Raw genomic sequence first — 13838 nt, 5'->3', positions numbered from 1 at the left:
ATCAAATCTATATCTCTCCAGTTTAGAGCCAACAATTTCATGCAGGACAATGTGAAATGCTTTGCACAAGTCTAGGTCTTCCTGAACTGTTGCATAGTTATTTGCTAAAGCCAGCTCTTGCACTGCACGTTTACATATGATGTAGAAATTTGTTTAATTTCTCTCTCTCTTAAATACATGATTGTTATGTAGTCCTAGATTTTATATACAAAGTTGCAATATGATCCAGTCAACTATACTGTTGACCAGGTGTTAGATCTTCAATTTAAGAATTATGCAAGTTCTTGTAGAGTATTTCATAGCAAAACAATAGGATTTTCAAAAAGATAGACTTCATTGCCATAATCCCCATTACTGGAGTAAAGCTCCTGTTGCCTTCAATGGGAACCGAGTTTTGTAATCAGTGCTGTCAGTCACCATCTGTACTGACAGAATCTTGCCATAACGAGAGTCCATCCTTTCTGGGATGCCATCTGTCAGGCAGTTTCTTTTGACTCGTTTCTAGCATCAACCTTTATATGTTCTTTCATGTTCTCTTTTGTGCTCCAAGCAACCTCTTAAATCTTCATTCTCCCCGCTGTTTTCAAAATATGTTTTTGAACACTGATGAACACCATGAAGTACCCTAGCAATAATGTCCGTTACCAAACTCTGGGCAAAATCACAGTCATCTGAAGAAAATTTGTCAGTAGGCTAAGGTGTAGAAGGAGTTGATCCCAAACCCTTTTCTCATCCCTACAAGTCATATTTCAAAGTGGTGGCTGAATGAGAAGTTTGAACTACTGAGTACTTTGAGTCTTTGCTGCGGATAAAAGAAATTGGTTAGTGTGACAGTTAACCTAATAATAGCTTACAAAAGTATCAGATCTTACAGGTTTAAAAATAAGATTAAGTAGCATTAATCTAATGGTATAACTGTTTTTTAAGGGCTTTTACTGAGTAAAACCAGATTTATGAACTCTTAAATAAAATGTAGTTTTGAGCTGTTGGTTGCTAACAGTCTTGCACAAAGTGCTTTCACCCAGTTATAGTTCAATGCCGTCAATTTATTTGGCACTTCATAAGCAAACAGAATGAAAAGTGTGAACCTAAAACCTTCCAGTTTGAAAGGGAGAACAAAGCATAAGAATATATTAGAAATAATAATTATATAAGGGGTGCATGTTCTTAATAAAGGAGTTAGCATGTGGTTTAATGAATTTTAAATATAATTCACGCATAATATTCACTGTAACTCATGCATGGAGGAGATATGAATGTATTTGAACAGCAGCCTTTCTTCTGAGTGGTTTCAGAGGTATGATTTTTCCAGACAAAATTTGAGTGAGCCTTCTTGGTTGATGAATTTGATTTTAGCTGTAAACAGGGATGATTTAGAGTTTCAAAGAGATAGAAGAAGCAGTTACTTTTATAGTCATAGCCTTTTTTTAGTGTATATATATAAACCCCGTTCATACTGTATTTGTTCTCAGAGGAATAGTTCAGAGGTTAGAAAATGTGCAACAGATAATTATGTAACAGATAATTCAAGTAGATTTTACAGGATCAAGGCTTGCCAAAGCCTTACGATGCTATATTTGCTCATGGTTATTTTGCGCAAAAATTAAGAGTAGAATACTGTGTTGCAAAAGTGTAACTACATTGCAGACTGATTAAAAACTGACATGCGATATCTGTAGATACTTTCATTTGTTTAAATGTATTGAAATGAGAATAAGCAATATTCTTTCTGAGAAGCCAGGACGGCACAAGGCACCTTCCTTTTGCCAAATATGAAATGCATTCCTTGCTGGGAAGTGGCGTGGATGACCAAATATTGTCCTATCCGCAGGTGACTGAGACTATCTCCATGACTCTTCAGTCCCTCCATTTGCAGGGTCCAGCTTATTACTTTGTGTGATTAGGTTACCTTATTTTTAAGATGCGGCTAGGAAATCTTCCTCTGGAAAACAGTTCTCAATTGACAGATGACCAGTAATTACTGTCTGACTGATGTTACTGCTCAGCTTTACCTTACAATGGTTTCTTGAAGGCTCTTTCCTCTCTAGTAGATGCTGAAGAGAGCTGACTGTGTCCTAGGATAAGATAGTTGTGTTTATCTTTCACCTCTAGCTGTATGGTGTTATTCTTGTACTGTTTCTCCTTGAGAGGAAAATAAAGAAATTAGTCTGACAGAAAACTTAGAGAGGTTTTTCACCCAGATTAGTGATGCACTTAAGTATTTTTCAGTCTTAGAATAAACCTTCAAAGTCTCCAAGCAATCAGTTTGAACTATTTCTATCTTGGAAAACTGTCCATTTCCTTCATTACCCTCTTTCTTCTAGGCAGACAAATAGATATGAGAGAGGAAAAAGTATCATTTAAACTTTACCACCAAATTTACTTGAGATGTGTTTCCGTGGAATAATAGTAGGTGGGAGCAAGCATGAGAAATCTGGCTGCAGAACATCAGCTTTCACCAGCTCTGATAGGTCCCCACACTCATATTTTTCAGCGGAAAGCTCTGGAAGCTCCTAATTTGGCTTTTTTGCAGTCTGTCTTGGAATTTTTCTGATTCAGTTCAAGCACTCTTAGCTGAAATTAAGTCTGTGAAACAATCGTCCGTTTGTCACCTAACTACCTCCGTATGCCCAGTTAAATTCCACAGTGTGACAACAGCCCGCCCTCAAGTGGCCTGTGAGCTTGTAATGTCATAAGCTATGCAGAAGGAGCACATATATGGCTAGGTTTTCTTTCCAGGCAGTGAAATGTATACAGTTAAAATGCTGCTTGAAATTGTAATAAGGCAATGCATGGGAGTTTTTCACGTGCACCACAAATATTTGGAGTCGCTTCAGACTTTGTTGGATGTCTCTGTCTTGAGTGATCTCTTGAAGTGCATTTTATCAGTGTGGGGGCTTTCATTATACTTACTTGGGGGAACAATTCCATAATTTTATCAGTTCTCTTGGAGGAGGCACTGAGCAGTTAAAAACCATGAATCGGTCTTCCTGAAAAAGAAGCTGATTTCAAACACCTTCTATTGGTTATCTTTTGTTTATAAATATTTGCCTTTTTCACTTTTTTTACAAAGAATAATCACAGTACGTTTGCAAAATACGAACTTCTGTGGGTACACTGTTTTTTGTATCTGTATCATCAATATCAGCCCCTCTCCTGCCCTGTCTAGTGAGAAGTGTTAGAGAGGATTATTTTTTTTTTCTTGTGGTGGATGGTTATGGAATATCGTGTTCACAGGGAAAATTATTTCTTTCTAATCCTTGTCAGTTGGCTTATTTCCTGTAGTCTAAAGATGTATATCCCGTATTCTAGTTCATACAGTGCTTCATTTTAGCTGACTTCAAATTTTGTTCATTACTGACTCCCCAGCTTGGGAATCTTATTATTCCTCATTGTCTGCACTTCGACAAGATCAGTCAAAATACCATCATTCTAACAGAAAACTTGTGACCGATTGCTTTAAGAATAAATGATACTTGCATTGGCACAAGAGAGCAAAAAAGATTCATTTAAACTCATGTTGGAGAGCTCTCATCACTCTTTTCCCATTGCATTTGACATTGCCTGAAAGGCTGTTATATATTACATTTATTTTAGGAGACTATTGTTCTCTTTATACCTGCTCTACAACTTGAGGAAAGCAATAATGCTTTCAAACAGAACTTAAATTTACAGAAGCAAGACATTGCATGTTTCTGTTATAATAAGTGGCTATTTAAGGAAATATCTCTTTAAAAAAAAGTTTGAGTTTGGCAGGGAACAAAAACCACCAAAACATAAGGAGAATCACAGGCTGCTTTAGGGCATACAGATTGAAAACCTGTGTGCCTTTTTTCAAGCAGGTAATAACATTTGTGAGACTTTCAGCACCTCATGCTCATCCTAATAATTTCTTTTGAAGTGCTGAAAAGGCAAACTAGTTTCATTTAGTTTACTTTTTACCCCAAGATTGATCTACTCTGTTACTCAATGTCCTGCTAAGGTACAGAGCTCATACAAAACTGACATGTTGTATAACACAAAAAAGATGGACTGTTGGAAGGAGTCCAGAGGAGGGCCACTAAGTTGATCACAGGGTGGAACACCTCTCCTGAGAAGACAGGATGAGTTCCAGGCTGTTCAGCCTGTTCACCTGGAGAAGAGAAAGCTTCAGGGAAACCTTAGAGTAGCCTCCAGAGCTGGAGAGGGACTTTTCATGAGGGTGTGTAACAAAAGGACAAGGGGGAATGGTTTTTAGCTGAATATTAGATATTAGGAAGAAATTCTTTCCTATAAGGGTGGTTACGCACTAGAACAGGTTGCCCAGAGGAACTGTGAACTCTCCATCCCTGGAGGTGTTTAACCTCAGGCTGAATGTGGCTTTGAGGAACCTGGTGTAGTGGGAGATGTCCCTGCCCTTGGCAGGGGGGTTGGAACTAGATGATCTTTATGGTCCCTTCCAACCCAAACTATTTTATGATTCTATGAGAATCATACAGTTGGAAAGGCAAATACCCTTTCACAGTTAAATGGTTAGAATAGATGAATATTTCAGTTCCTTTTTTAAGGCATTTAATATAAGCCAGTAAGAAAACAACAGATTATTTTGGTTATATCAGAGACCAAAGCTAAAATACAACTAGTTTCAATTAAAGCGTATTTAAATACACAGGAAAAAGAATATCGTTTAACCAGACAAATTGTAAAATGACAGATTTCTTGTATTTTCCAAATTGGTAAACAGATTTCAGGGAAAGCCACACATTTTGCATGTGTTTGCCTTGATTTCTTTGTCCTCTGTGTTTTAATAAGTAGGTAATTTGCGGGGAAAATATACTAGTTTAAAAAATGCATTAGCTATTGCAGTGGCCTTGTTTCTCTTCTCAAGTATCTTGTGGGTTTGTCTTATACAGTAAACATGAAATAGACTACAGGGTTGTGGTTTCCAGGGACTGCCACTTCACCTTTGCAGTCCTTTCATTTCAGCCCTCACAGCTGACTTTTGGTCGGATGAACAGAACACATCGTCCCTAAAATTTACCTGTAAAACACACCATGCTTCTCCTCTTTCCTGTTAGTACCAGGGCATCATGACTTGCTTTCACCTGAAATGAACGTTTGGAGGGAGAAGGAGATTGGTGAGTAAATAAAAATTCAGAAAGTAAAGCTGTCATTATATATTCTACATCACTGAAACAGCTAACACATTAGAACAGCTGCCAAATTACCTGTAATGAACATCCACACAATAGAAAGCACTCTGCATACTGATGAATTTGTGATTAACACCCATTAACAGCATGGAATTTGTCAATGAAAAGTAAAGATGATTCAGTGCAATATTCAGAAAGAATTACTGTCTCTGAACTTCACTGATTTGGGGCATAGTATTTTTAGATTGTTGTTGGAAAACTGCTAATGGTTTGAAAACATACCTTGAAAAACTGTGTTCATAACTACTAAAAAAAGGAAATGTGTTGCAAAATGATGCTTTAATGGAAAAAATAGTGGGTCTGTCTTTCTGGTTCTTTCTTCCACCCGCACCCTGTCCCCACTTCTGACTATATTAAACAATCAGAAATTTTTTTAGGCATGTCGGTTCTCAAGTTTCCTTGGAACTTCTGTCCAGATTGTTTCTTTCTCCTTTTCCGCATTTTATTCTGCATCCAAACTCTATAAAATTTGCTGTGGTAACCTGAGATAGAAGGATACATTATTTACTGTAATACCAACACTGTTAATCCCCCTGGAATAATGTAGGGAGCACATGGGCATCTCTCTAGAATATTTAGTAGAAGCAGCATGTCAAGAAAATGTGATTTGCTTATACTCTTTTTTTAATGCCCCCAAAATCTCAGGAGATAAGTAGGGCCACTGAATAGTGTATTTTAATTATTTCTCAAGTTGAACTTGGGACTTTGTGACACAAAAGTCAGCTTTGAAACCTGTTTTTGGGTTTTAACCAGCTTGGAACCCTAGAGTGGTGTCTCAACTTCAGTAATGCCGTAGAAATCTATGAGTCTATGATGATGACTCTGTGAAATCCACCTTTGGAATTTGAGTTTGTGCTTTGACTTGTTTGACTGAAGGCTAGATCTGAAAAGAGGTCTGAATGTCAAGTGCTGGACTTTTCAACACTTAGTGCTTAAGGCAAGTGCAAAGTGATCCAGAAATCTGTTTGGCCCTGAGGATTAAATCTCTTGATCATATGCTTATTTGTGACCTGCGTAACTTAAAGATGGGGGGAATGGGCTGTTATACGCTGGTCCAGAAGTTCCACGTTTTTATTGTTTGTACGCTTTAATTTCAGACTTCAAGAGATTTTGCCCACACAAACCCTTGCAAAGCCTTTGATTTTTTGATACCTTGAGTTCATGTCCAGAGAAAAACTACAGATTTTCTCTAGGAGATTTCTTTTAATCTGGTGAGAAAATAGGCATTTTGGCAAAAAGGGTTTTACAGAAATAACATGTAACTTCCCAAAAGCATTACAACAGATTACTGAGACTAGCAAGCATTGCTATAGTAAGGGAACCTTTGTTACACCCAGCAAATGCAAACTTAAGTGAAATGCAGAAAACAGATGTTTAAGTTGCCCATCGGAGTAAAGGAAGGGAGATTAGGAGAAGAAAGAATAAAGAGAGAAAGAGAGGAGGGAGAGACATATTTACCAGTCTGGAGGTCACATGTTGGTGGGTTAGGAGGGCAGAGGCCAAGGGGGGATGGAGGCCACATATGTGTCTGTTTATAGACTTTGGCCATTCCCCCTAGGTGGAACTTTTGGCTCCCTACCACTCACTGTCCCCCCCCAGCCAAAGTGAGGAGTGCCACAACCACTTAGAGGCTCCAGGGGATGTGGTGTGGGTGGGCCACCAAGTGGACCTTGAGAGACCAGCCGCATGGCTGTCCCTGCCATGTACTCTTCATGGGCACAGCCATGTTAGCTACAGACCTAGGCCTAGCCCTTCCCCTCCCCACCCTCACACCCCCACAAGGAGATTCTGACCCAGTGATCACTGATCTGGTGTCTAACATGGACCAGCATGGAAGTAGCTGGAATAAAGTACTGCGCAATGCTGCTCAACATGTAGTTCCTTCATGGCATCCTTCTTAAGAAGCCAAACTGATGGGAGATGTAGACACCTTTTATCAGTGGTGACCCTGGAGCCGTATTTTAGCATTCTTTATCTAAAGGAGATGCAATGGCAGTCTGTTTTTGTGTTGGTGTCCCCCCCCTCCCCTTAGCATTTTTCTCTCAGAGGTAGCAACGAGAGCATGTGTAGGCTCAGGTTCAGTTCCCTCCTTTGCCTGAAGGGAGCTAAGGGTCCATTTCCATCTCTCTGGAGAAAGAAACTACCTTAATTTTCAGTCAGTTTTAAAGTAAGAATGCTCGCTTTTCTCCCTTCTGAAGGTACACCTGAAGAGAATTCAACATTTGTTGGTTATCATCAGTCTTATCTCTCAAGTGGCTTAACTTTCGGGTATGCTCAGTATCGATGTCGCCTGAATGGTAGAAGAAATAGGGGCTACTGGTCAACTTCCATGCTGTGTCTGGGAGTAAGAGGTTCAATGCAGCTGGGTTAGCTGCTGAGTAGTTGAGAGGTAGGTAGATTTCTGAACTAAGGAAAGCCTGCCAGTGAGGTCAACACATTCAGCATGAGTTCTACAAATATAGGATCAAATGTCTTTGTTTGGCAGCAAAAAAAATTAGCTTACCTACAGGTATTTGTGCAACAGTAGGCATCAACAAAACCTGTCTTAAAACACCTTCATTGCATTCTACGGAGACATCTTGTGTCAAGAGTTCCTGGTTCGTTCTCTTTCTGCAGTGTATTTTGTCAGATACTTACTTAGACTAATTCGTTGACAAAATGGGCTTGTCAAATCACATCATGATTTAGAAAAGGAATAAATTTAGTAATTGTTCAGTTATTTCAAGATTAGTCGGTCCCTGTGGTAGTCTGTGTTCTGCCAGCAGAGTAGCATCATTAGCCAATATTGGTCTTTGTTTCATCTGTGTAATCCCCACTGATGCTAACAGAGGCATACAGCTGTAGCTAGGAAGAACAACTTGAGCCAGAAAATATAAAAACAGAAGTCATATGCAGAGAACTCTAATGGCAATGCTTTTTTTCGTCATTAAAGACTATGTAAATTTTAAACAGTTGTAAGGGGTTCAGTTGATTTGAGAATGCGGCAATTGAGATGGAAAATTTGCAGTGCTGTGCCTTTTTTTTCTAGTGACATGACAACTGGCAGAACTCATGTGCAGCTCTGATAAGACATTGGAGATAATTAACTTGGGATTTTGGGCTTTTTTAGTGGATATATCTGTCACTAACATTGAAGCTCGGAAACTGGAAAAATGTGGTTTATTAGTTTGGAAATATCTGAAATGTTTGCAGGGGACAGGGAAGAGCTGAGATTGAGGCTAAGTTATTAGATAAAACTGTATTGATGTAGTCCTTATATTTTTTTATAGATAGATATTTCAAAGGTACAAAGGAAAATTATTCCATGAAGTCAATAGGCACCCACGTTAAAGGAAGATCAGCTGAGGTTTTTATATGTCCAGAGTTGTTCTATGAAAATGAAGGCTGATGTTTTTAGGACTTCAAGAATTCTTTAAGCCTTGAAGGTCTGTGTTTTATATGTGTACAATTTCTTAAAGAGGCAAAAAGCATAATGTGGGGCACTTAAGAGAATCTAGCACTGTAACTCTGATGTTTTCGATGCTACCAGGACATAACACATAGTCTGAAATACATAGAATCTGCTGCCTCTTGTTTGTATGAGATTTGGTTCCCTTGCACCAGATGCAAGGTCCTGTCACTGGACCTTGACGACCCCTAAGGCCTCAGTAACTTGAACCCCTTGGAAATTTTTTGAGGTTATGCAGGGAGAAAATTTGAAGAGCGCTGGTGAGGCCACACCTTGAATCCTGTGTTCCGTTTTGGGCCCCTCACTACAAAAAAAAGATGTTGAGGCACTGGAGTGTGTACAGAAAAGGGCAACATAGCTGGTGAAGTGTCTGAAGCACAGGTCTTAGGTGGAATGGGTGAGGGAGCTGAAGAAAAGGAGACTGAAAGGAGCCCATACTGTTTGGTGGGTATGGTGAGCACCTGCAGAGTTGCAAGGCTCTTGACTGTAGCTAAGGCTGCCTCTCTCCTCAGAGGCAGATTAATCTCTGAGCAGTGCCCTGTGCTTTAGCTGCTATGCTTATATCATTAACCTACAGTGGGAACAGTTTTGGGAATGGAATAGGCGTGATTCGTATCTTCTACATAACTGGTGGTACTTGAATGAACAACCTTAAAGTGTCATGATTTCTGCAATTATATACATTGGCGTGTAGTAAAGTTTCAGACCTAGCATTCAAAGCTAACGTCTCAACAAGGTTACTGTTTAAGTTTACTGTTTTCTGCTCAGAATCAGAATTACATGCAATAAAGTAATGTACTTGTTTGGAAAATAACGTAAAACAGTGAAATATGAGATTCATCCAGCAAATGAAGGTAAGTGTATTGCAGAGAAGGTGATTGATTTGTTGGGGTTTTTTTAGTGCTTCCAAGCTTGGTTTTCAAGGTGATTTGACATTATTGAAAATTTTCTACCTATTTTTCAAGGACTAAAGGATTCAGTATTATTGTGCTGTGGGTGCCTTTCCCCCCCCCCCCCCCCGATTTTTTACATTGTTGTTGTTTTATTTTTGCTTTAATCTGCATTTTAAACCTAAGGGACCAGTTTTCCTATGTGTTGTTTGGATTTTGGTTTGATTTGGTTTTTAGCCTTGTGTTGTCACTTGTGTGCTTTTAAAGTAGGAATAAAATGCTATCAGAATAGAACAGCAGCATCTCACATCTACTTTGCACCTGGTTCAGAAGGTATAAATCTTAACACGCAGTGCATATCATGGTTTTACTCTTCATTCTTGATCAGAATTTTTACCTTTTTCTTTTTTTAATGGAAAATAGAGGAACCTTAAATATTTTTCTGTTTATTGCTGCAGGGTTTTGCCAGATAAATGTTTAGTTGTTTATAGCTGTAGTGGCAGGCCCTTGCTTTTGCTCAAATGAAAGTTCATATACTTTAAAATAAAACAAAAACAATCTGACCTAAGCATAATTTCTCACGTTTATTTTTGTAATGAAATAAACATGACATGAAAATAAACACAATCAACACTTAATTTTTATGTCATGATTTGATATATAGAACATACTGTCTTTTTGCACTGTGTGCTGACAAAACCAGAGCTTTTAAAGATCATGTATAGACTGAACATCTGGGGCTTTTATCAAATTTGAGAAATTCTATAAATTTGGATATTGCTGTCTGAACCCAGTGTAACAGTGTTACTTTTAATTTTTTAATCCTCTTGTAAGGATAATATGGGAGGATTGAAATCGTCTTTCTTCTAGTAGTATCTGACTGTCTAGGTAGACTAACCATGAAATGATACTCATGGCATTACCTTTTCGAAGACAGCAGCTGGTATTTTCTTCTCTCTTAGAGGCTATGCCAGTCTCTTGCCAGATTGGGGTATTGTGCCTCTTCCTTTCAGGCGAATTTGACTAGTTCATGAGTTTTCAGCTCTGGTGTCCATCACCTTTTTTAGTGGTAATCCCTCTACATCCATCTGTGCAGAAGTAAGAGGGCTATTCAGTTATTGAAGTGAAAAGGAAACAAAATAGCAAGTTGGATTAAATGCAATTCACAAATTAATGTGAAATGAAAAAATCTACCTGATAAAGAAACCTCTCTGGTGGAGAAGAGCAGGAGGGAAATGAAGTTGTTGAAAGAGCACGAAAGGGTAGGGGAGGTAACTGCTAGGAGCAGACATGGATAGATTTTAATTTTGGTCCCTAACACCTCAGTAACTTACCAAAAAAAGAATGAGAGGAATGCTATCTCTGTTTACAGCCAGATATACTCCTTGTTTTTTTTTTTTTCAAATGGAAAAAAAATGTATCATTCTGTAGACATCCTAGAACAAAATGTAATAATCCATTTTTGCTTTGAAGGGCAGTTTTTGAGCTGTATGCAAGTCCATGGCTTATAGAAATCTTAAACAAAATTCACATATTTCGGGAAACCTGAGTGGATTCACTCCATCGCTGTTGGTGATTAACTAGAAATAGTGTGAAGGATGCAGAAAATTCATTATTTTAGGCTTTTTGTATCACCACGCAATGCAAGACAGTAAATTAATCAAAATAATCCTGAGGAAAGTCTGAGACCTACAGTTACATTTTTGGAATGTATTTTCTGAGGTAATTCTGTGTTGCCAGAGCAGCTCATTATACTGGATTCTCCTGTGAAGAAATTAGTCGTTTTTTCTTGAGCTAGATGTGATATTAACTACAACCCCTCACCCATTAGTTTCACTTACTTTATAATTTTGTGTTTTCATAAAAAGTTAGAATTTATGCAACTGATGTTCAAGTTTGTAATTCAAGTTTTGCTTATCCTTAGCGATTTTCTCTGCTTGTTTCTTTGTGTTTTTTTTCCTCTTCTAATTTTGTAGAGAACTTGCACCTTTAAAGAAAGGTGCACCATTATGTAGCAGACAAGGTTCAGGTGCTTTCTGTGTCTTTTTAATAAAGTTCTTTTAACCTCTGTTTTTATATTATTAGTATTAGTACTCTGTAGTACCTGAAGAATTTTAGTGTCCTTTATCATGATAACTCTAGATTAATTAAGAGTGAGAAACAAAAAGTATTTTGTCTTGCAGATCTTCAGTTGATTTAAAAAATTAAGTTGTTTGTAGGAGTATTTCAGTGTATTTCATCTCTTTCTTTTGTGGATTCTTTAATTACAGTTATATGTCAAAGATGATTCTCTTTTTAAATGCAGTGGCAGACTACAATGGTAGAAAGAGCGGTCAGCATCACAACTACCTACCTTCTACGCCTCTGACATTACTTTCAGAAATATATCATAATCACAGAATCATAGAATCATAGAATGGCTTGGGTTGGAAAGGACCTTAAAGATCATCTAGTTTCAGCTCCCCCCGCCATCTTTCACTAGACCAGGTTGCTTACAGCCCCATCCATCCTGGCCTTGAACCAGGGAAGGGGCATCCACAGCTTCTCTGAGCAACCTGTCTCAGTGCCTCACCACCCTCACAGTAAAGAATATATTACTACTATCTGATCAAAACCTACTCTCAGTTTCTATTTTTAGGCCATTCCCCATTGTCCTATCACTACACACGCTTTTGAAAAGTCCCCCTCCAGGTCTCCTGTAGGCTCCCTTTAGGTACTGGAAGGTTGTAATTAGGTCACCCCTCCAGGCTGAACAAACCCAAGTCTCTCAGCCTTTTCTTATAGGAGAGGTGCTCCATCCCTCTAATCATCTTGGTGGCCCTCCTCTGGACTTCCTCCAACAGGTCCTTGGAGGACCCCAGAATTGGATGCACATGTTCCATGTGGGGTCTCATGAGAGAACTGCTAGCCATACTTCTTTTGATGCAGCCCTGGATGCACATTTGGCTTTCTGAGCTCTGTGCACACATTGCCAGGTCATGTCCAGCCTCTCATCCACTAGCACCCCCGAGTCCTTCTCAGCAGGGCTGATCTGGATTTGTTCATCCCCTAGCCTGTAATGCTATGTAGAAATATATGCATATACACATAAATATAGATGTAAAAATATTTCTATATAAAATATATATAAATAGATACACATATAGATACATATAAATATATTCATCAATTCCTATAGAAATGGAATTCAGTGGCTTTACAAACATATTTAAGCATATGCATGGGTTTCCATATGATCAGTCTAAGGACTTCTTATGTTGAGTCTGTGACTTGAATGAAATATGGATCAGAAGGCGTATAAAGACACATAAACCCTGCTGAAAGTCAATTGCAGCAAAACTGTTCAGAGACATTTTATGTCATATTTTCTCAGTTTAAAATAATGAAAAGGCAATTAAGATGTCTGTCTCCCTCCCTTCAGTCTAACTGAAATTTCTGAACTCGAGGTCTGTTTGCTCAGCTTGGCTCACTGGTCATTAAATCTCCATGAAACATCAAAAGCATTTGGGAAAGGTCTCAGTGGGGCAATTTGAAATTAACCTATGCCAAGTACAGTTTACTTTTTCTATATTGTAGGTTTTTTGGGTTTTACTGATTATGAGGCTGCAGGGTTATTGTTGCATTTATAGTTCTGAGTTAATATATACTTTGGAAATACACTTCATATAATTATTAACTGCTTAAAATCAATTATCAATTTATACAAGTTTTTTATTGCTTTAGCGTTGAATATTAAATTCTTCTGCACCTACCCCTATTTTAATATGTTTTACTTGCCTCAAAAAATTATTTCTTGTTACTTGCATATTGGAGTGGCAGAAAAAGACATTTTAAAAATATTTTTCAGAGTACTTCACAACTACCTCTAGGAAAAAATCTAAAATACTTTAGGTTAAATTCAGTGATGTTTTACTGAGTTTGTGAAAATGAGTTTCGTAGGATCTGCACAGATGGATCCCTACAACATTTCAACAACCCCTCCAATTATTTTTTTTTCCTGTGTTTTAACAAAATGACTTGCCAGCGTTGAATCCTATATTTAATAGTCTGAACTTCTAGTGTTTGGCTGAGAATTAATTCATTTGGTCAGTGTCTGACAACTCAGTGTAATCACTGAGATTTTTAAGTATTAATCTTTTTAGTCATCACAAAGGTAGCCCTGCCTGTGGTACCTAGCTGTGGATAATTTCCTGTACTGTTCTAATGGAAATAGTTGTGCTAACAGTGTTTCAGTGCAAGCCGAAGTCAGTCCTGTAGTTATGGGCTGTCCTGAAGATAGAAGGTCTCTTTTACAAGCAGAAAGTCAGC

The 13838-nt window shown here is 38.1% G+C and overlaps 1 protein-coding gene across 2 annotated transcripts in view; it reads left to right on the top strand.

The window, feature by feature from the left end:
- The window catches only part of GALNTL6 (polypeptide N-acetylgalactosaminyltransferase like 6), a 465365-nt gene that overhangs the window by 16354 nt on the left and 435173 nt on the right, over positions 1 to 13838 (top strand). The window lies entirely within an intron of this gene.

The sequence above is a fragment of the Chiroxiphia lanceolata genome, chromosome 4 (genome assembly GCF_009829145.1).
Source record: "Chiroxiphia lanceolata isolate bChiLan1 chromosome 4, bChiLan1.pri, whole genome shotgun sequence".
Taxonomy (NCBI): domain Eukaryota; kingdom Metazoa; phylum Chordata; class Aves; order Passeriformes; family Pipridae; genus Chiroxiphia; species Chiroxiphia lanceolata.
Note: the sequence above shows the minus strand (reverse complement) of the source record. Positions and strands in the feature narration are given on the sequence as shown.